At 42.7% G+C, this 6,557-nt stretch overlaps 1 long non-coding RNA gene across 1 annotated transcript; it reads right to left on the reverse strand.

Moving 5' to 3' along the window:
- Positions 1–4,206: 4,206 nt before the first annotated feature.
- LOC139832774 (uncharacterized) lies at positions 4,207–5,814 on the reverse strand. Its single transcript, XR_011747190.1, has 2 exons — positions 5,752–5,814; positions 4,207–4,489 (listed from the first exon to the last, which is right to left on the reverse strand). It is a non-coding gene; the product is annotated as an uncharacterized lncRNA (long non-coding RNA).
- Positions 5,815–6,557: the final 743 nt, after the last annotated feature.

The raw sequence follows: 6,557 nt of genomic DNA on the forward strand, positions 1-6,557 counted from the left end.
GGATCTACGGCTTCAGATCCGATGGATACTGATACGTCTCCAACGTATCGATAATTTCTTATGTTCCATGCCACATTATTGATGTTATCTACATGTTTTATGCACACTTTATGTCATATTCGTGCATTTTCTGGAACTAACCTATTAACAAGATGCCGAAGTGCCGATTCTTTGTTTCTGCTGTTTTTGGTTTCAGAAATCCTAGTAAGGAAATATTCTCGGAATTGGACGAAATCAACGCCCAGGGTCCTATTTTGCCACGAAGCTTCCAGAAGTCCGAAGAGGAGACGAAGTGGGGCCACGAGGTGGCCACACCCTAGGGCGGCGCGGCCCCCCCCCCCTTGGCCGCGCGGCCCTGTGGTGTGGGCCCCTCGTGCCGCCTCCTGACCTACCCTTCCGCCTACTTAAAGCCTCCGTCGCGAAACCCCCAGTACCGAGAGCCACGATACGGAAAACCTTCCAGAGACGCCGCCGCCGCCAATCCCATCACGGGGGATTCAGGAGATCGCCTCCGGCACCCTGCCGGAGAGGGGAATCATCTCCCGGAGGACTCTACGCCACCATGGTCGCCTCCGGAGTGATGTGTGAGTAGTCTACCCCTGGACTATGGGTCCATAGCAGTAGCTAGATGGTTGTCTTCTCCCCATTGTGCTTCATTATCGGATCTTGTGAGCTGCCTAACATGATCAAGATCATCTATCTGTAATTCTATATGTTGCGTTTGTTGGGATCCGATGAATAGAGAATACTTGTTATGTTGATTATCAAAGTTATGTCTATGTGTTGTTTATGATCTTGCATGCTCTCCGTTATTAGTAGATGCTCTGGCCAAGTTGATGCTAGTAACTCCAAGAGGGAGTATTTATGCTCGATAGTGGGTTCATGTCTCCGTGAATCTGGAGGGGTGACAAGAACCTCTAAGGTTATGGATGTGCTGTTGCCACTAGGGATAAAACATTGGTGCTATGTTCAAGGATGTAGTCACTAGTTACATTACGCGCAATACTTAATGCAATTGTCTGTTGTTAGCAACTTAATACTGGAGGGGGTTCGGATGATAACCAGAAGGTGGACTTTTTAGGCATAGATGCATGCTGGATAGCGGTCTATGTACTTTGTCGTAATGCCCAATTAAATCTCACTATACTCATCATAATATGTATGTGCATGGTCATGCCCTCTTTATTTGTCAATTACCCAACTGTAATTTGTTCACCCAACATGCTGTTTATCTTATGGGAGAGACACCTCTAGTGAACTGTGGACCCCGGTCCAATTCTCTATACTAAAATACAATCTACTGCAATACTGTTCTACTATTTTCTGCAAACAATCATCTTCCACACAATACGGTTAATCCTTTGTTACAGCAAGCCAGTGAGATTGACAACCTCACTGTTTCGTTGGGGCAAAGTACTTTGGTTGTGTTGTGCAGGTTCCACGTTGGCGCCGGAATCTCTGGTGTTGCGCCGCACTACATCCCGCCGCCATCAACCTTCAACGTGCTTCTTGGCTCCTCCTGGTTCGATAAACCTTGGTTTCTTTCTGAGGGAAAACTTGCTGCTGTGCGCATCATACCTTCCTCTTGGGGTTCCCAACGAACGTGTGAGTTACACGCCATCAAGCTCTTTTTCTGGCGCCGTTGCCGGGGAGATCAAGACACGCTGCAAGGGGAGTCTCCACTTCCCAATCTCTTTACTTTGTTTTTGTCTTGCTTAGTTTTATTTACTACTTTGTTTGCTGCACTAAATCAAAATACAAAAAAATTAGTTGCTAGTTTTACTTTATTTGCTATCTTGTTTGCTATATCAAAAAAAAATACAAAAAAAAATTAGTTACTTGCATTCACTTTACTTGATTCATCATGTTTCCTTTTAATTTTACCACGAAAAACATACCGGTAGGACGTGGGTCTATAATTGGGAGAAATAATATAGAAGAATTTTTCAATCATGTCAGTACCGTTGATGATTTTGAGGATAGACACTTGGTAGACCTTGCCCCTACCTATGAAATTGCTGCTGCTGCTTTAGTTCGCATGTTGGAAACTAAATTTGTTAATCTCAATCCTATAATCCAACACATGTTTCTCACACTTGGTGATATGGAAGAAGGGGAAAAGAAAGATTTTGTTTTAGAAACCCTTCTTAGAGAATTTGGTGGTATAGCAAGAGAGGCTAGAAAGGTCTTTGCTAAATTTAATATGCTTGGTTCTTATACCAATTTTGTTAGTCTCCTTGAAAAGATGGACATGGATAGAATAAGATACACTAATAATATTGATGATGGTGGGGAGATCAAAGCACCAATACCATGTAAACTCCTAGCTATGAATGATGCACTAGAAAATAACTATGCTTGGCTTGTTCCTGAAAATTTGTTTGATGAGAGTAGCACGCCTAAGACTAATGAAAAGGGAGATGCTAAAACTTATGTATCTAATATACTATGCCTGGTTGAGAAAACTCCACATCCCGCTGTAGAAGTACCACCCTTCGATAATACTTGATACACACTTTCTGCGCCTAGCTGAAAGGCGTTAAAGAAAAGCGCTTATGGGAGACAACCCATGGTTTTTACCTACAGTACTTAGTTTTTATTTTGTGTCTTGGAAGTTGTTTACTACTGTAGCAACCTCTCCTTATCTTAGTTTAGTGTTTTGTTGTGCCAAGTAAAGTCGTTGATAGAAAAGTTCATACTAGATTTGGATTACTGCGCAGAAACAGATTTCTTTGCTGTCACGAATCTGGGCTGTTTTCTCTGTAGGTAACTCAGAAAATTATGCCAATTTACGTGAGTGATCCTCAGATATGTACGCAACTTTCATTCAATTTGAGAATTTTCATTTGAGCAAGTCTGGTGCCTCGATAAAATTCGTCAATACGAACTGTTCTGTTTTGACAGATTCTGCATTTTATTTCGCATTGCCTCTTTTGCTATGTTGGATGAATTTCTTTGATCCATTAATGTCCAGTAGCTTTATGCAATGTCCAGAAGTGTTAAGAATGATTGTGTCACCTCTGAACATGTTAATTTTTATTGTCGCTAACCCTCTAATGAGTTGTTCTAAGTTTGGTGTGGAGGAAATTTTCAAGGATCAAGAGAGGAGTATGATGCAACATGATCAAGGAGAGTGAAAGCTCTAAGCTTGGGGATGCCCCGGTGGTTCACCCCTGCATATTCTAAGAAGACTCAAGCGTCTAAGCTTGGGGATGCCCAAGGCATCCCCTTCTTCATCGACAACATTATCAGGTTCCTCCCCTGAAACTATATTTTTATTCCATCACATCTTATGTGCTTTGCTTGGAGCATCGGTTTGTTTTTGTTTTTTGTTTTGTTTGAATAAAATGGATCCTAGCATTCACTTTATGGGAGAGAGACACGCTCCGCTGTAGCATATGGACAAGTATGTCCTTAGTTTCTACTCATAGTATTCATGGCGAAGTTTCTTCTTCGTTAAATTGTTATATGGTTGGAATTGGAAAATGATACATGTAGTAATTGCTATAAATGTCTTGGGTAATGTGATACTTGGCAATTGTTGTGCTCATGTTTAAGCTCTTGCATCATATACTTTGCACCCATTAATGAAGAAATACATAGAGCATGCTAAAATTTGGTTTGCATATTTGGTCTCTCTAAGGTCTAGATAATTTCTAGTATTGAGTTTGAACAACAAGGAAGACGGTGTAGAGTCTTATAATGTTTACAATATGTCTTTTATGTGAGTTTTGCTGCACCGGTTCATCCTTGTGTTTGTTTCAAATAAGCCTTGCTAGCCTAAACCTTGTATCGAGAGGGATTACCTCTCATGCATCCAAAATACTTGAGCCAACCATTATGCCATTTGTGTCCACCATACCTACCTACTACATGGTATTTTCCGCCATTCCAAAGTAAATTGCTTGAGTGCTATGTAAGCCCCAGGAGTAGGAAAACCCAGAGCGCGCATGTAAGAGGGGTTTATGTGCATGAGGTCACTACAAAGGACCGTGAGGTCGCCTCGCATTCCCAAGCATATGGGTAGGCCAAGCAACAGCTCGACACGCCCATGCACACAACACCCACATCAAAGGCTCACGGTAGGCTTTCCAGGCCTGAGTGCTTCACCTTCCTGTGCACTTCACACATACACACACTGTGCACAGGATACAAGGGTAGAATACAACTTGAATATCACAACATGACTATGTATGACACAAAAGATGGAAATAAGGTTCATATATATAGCAACGCTCTAATGAGCAAGATCCAAATGACACTCAGGAGGGAAACATATCCCATCAGTACATCATACATAAGATAGCCAAATAGTCTGGGTACAGACAAGATCCAAATTGGACTAAGAGTCCTGAAGATAATCAAGCGGTGTTCCCATAACCAACAAGCCACAGGCTGCTGCCTTAGGAACGATCCTGCTACGCAACGAAGTCGTCGTCCGTGAACTCGACAAAGTAGCCACCTGCGTACTGCTCATCATCTGTCGTACCTGTTTGTCGAAAAGCGTGTTCCGGAAAAAGAGGGAGAAAAACGAGGGTAAGTACCGTTGGCACGTACTTGCGAGACAAGACCAGCTATGCTTGCTGGTGGGCGGTGTAAACTTCGCCCGGCTATATGTGGAGTTTAGCGGCAGCAAAGCACTAACCAATAGAGACACGCTACAACATCCGTCTAATAGAGAAGGTGAGAGAGCGCATATTCTAGCAGTTCTATACTCTGCAAACAACAACCCAGCCAGTGCGGTCCCCCTTAGCCAAGAGGTACTAACAAGGCACTCACACAGTTGACAATTTTATATCATTCCATTATAATAGGGCTAATTTACTACACAAGTAATTAGCAAATTTATTAGCGACAACATTAGGTGTAAGTTGTTCTATGATCGAGTTAAACAGCTCCAAGTCGTCCATAACCGCGGACACGGCTTATCGATAAGATTTACCCTGCAGGGGTGCACCAATGTTACCATACACGCATGCTCGAACCCGCATAGTCAAGTGCGGAGTCTCACAACAAGACCGTTCCCAGATCTGCAAGAATGCCTAGGGGGGCCACCCAACTAAGCTACCCGTGACGAAGTTCGGCCGTACTCCGAGACGGACCCAGAGGTTGCGTAGGCGTCTAGGCGGGCACTAACGGCCAAGCACTAGATAAGTCGTCTAGCAATTATGCAGTGCAGTACAGAAATAAACCACCCGAAGGCAACAAGAAGTAAACACCCGAAGGCAACAGTAATAAATATGCGTGCACCAAATAAAACCAAGGTTGTGGCCCCCTTTTCAACAGACTTGAGAAAAGGTAATGGGTGATGGGGGGTCCCGATAAATCCTCCCACGTGTGGTTAGCGCGCTCAGTCTTAGAAACAGATAACAAGAACTCGGGTCCTAGGGGACATTAGCAAGTCAAAGTTCCGATGCTTTCGCAAAGGGGCTCACAGATGCCTCTGCATATTATTATCCCTTAGCAATTTTAGTTGTAGCAAAAGTTATCCACTTCATTTTTGAAAAGGTAGTACATGTGTCAACATCCCAACAAGATATCCCGAACATTTCGAGATATCAACAAAAACCCTAAACTCGCCTACGACTCGCAAAGCTGGAAAACAACAAACAAAAGGTAGGGCGAGGAGGTGTATCTCGGACATATAGGTAACAGGTGGATAGGACACGTGACACAACAGAATCGCAACATAAGGATAGCAGTAGATCAAAAGAGCATGTAAATGTAAAATAGGTGAAGGGGTGGGCTCGCCTGTCAGATCAGAGGTAGAAGCACCGACACGATCCTCCAGAGGGAACTCGTACTCCCGGGTCGTATCGCTCAAGGCTTGGCGTCTACTCGAAAAGAACCAAATAGCACATACAAGAAAATAATAGCACAAATCAATACAAGTAAATGCAATGCGCAATATAATGCATGATGGCATGGCAAGATGGTTGGTGCAAGGCAAAATTAAGTGGGGTGCTCATATTTCGCATGAAATGATAAACACCCTCACATATATCTTAATTGGTTTTGCAAGTTTTAATTTGGACAATTCAGAGATGATGCCAATGATGCATGAGAATGCAAGATTTGAAATCCTCTCACTTTTCTGATGAAAAAGGATATATCATTTGCACAATTTGGAAAAGTAGAATTGAAGATATGAATTATGCCATATTACTCCAATTAACTTCAGATTTTAAATATGTCCAAATTTTATTTATCCAAAAACTAAAACAAACTTCATAGTTGGAAAGTACATGAAAAACTGAGCAACATAGATATCAAGTTTGTCAAAAATGGAATTGTTTAGGTGTAGTTTTAAATCATTTGGATTTGAACCAGGGAACAAAACTGAATGTTAAACACTACGAACTGAAAACGTGACAGCAGGTGTTCCTGTAGACATCGAATCTGCACGGATATTAAGGCGTTGAAAGAGAGAGATCTGGGCAGTTCTAGACGAAGCTCTTGACAGTTTGAGCATGCTGGATATGCCAGGATTCGAATGGGACAGATTTGGGACGTTTAGGTGCACCGTGGCGACGGCGAGGCTCGCCGGAAAACGGACC

The sequence above is a fragment of the Lolium perenne genome, chromosome 6, assembly GCF_019359855.2.
Source record: "Lolium perenne isolate Kyuss_39 chromosome 6, Kyuss_2.0, whole genome shotgun sequence".
Classification (NCBI taxonomy): Eukaryota; Viridiplantae; Streptophyta; class Magnoliopsida; order Poales; family Poaceae; genus Lolium; species Lolium perenne.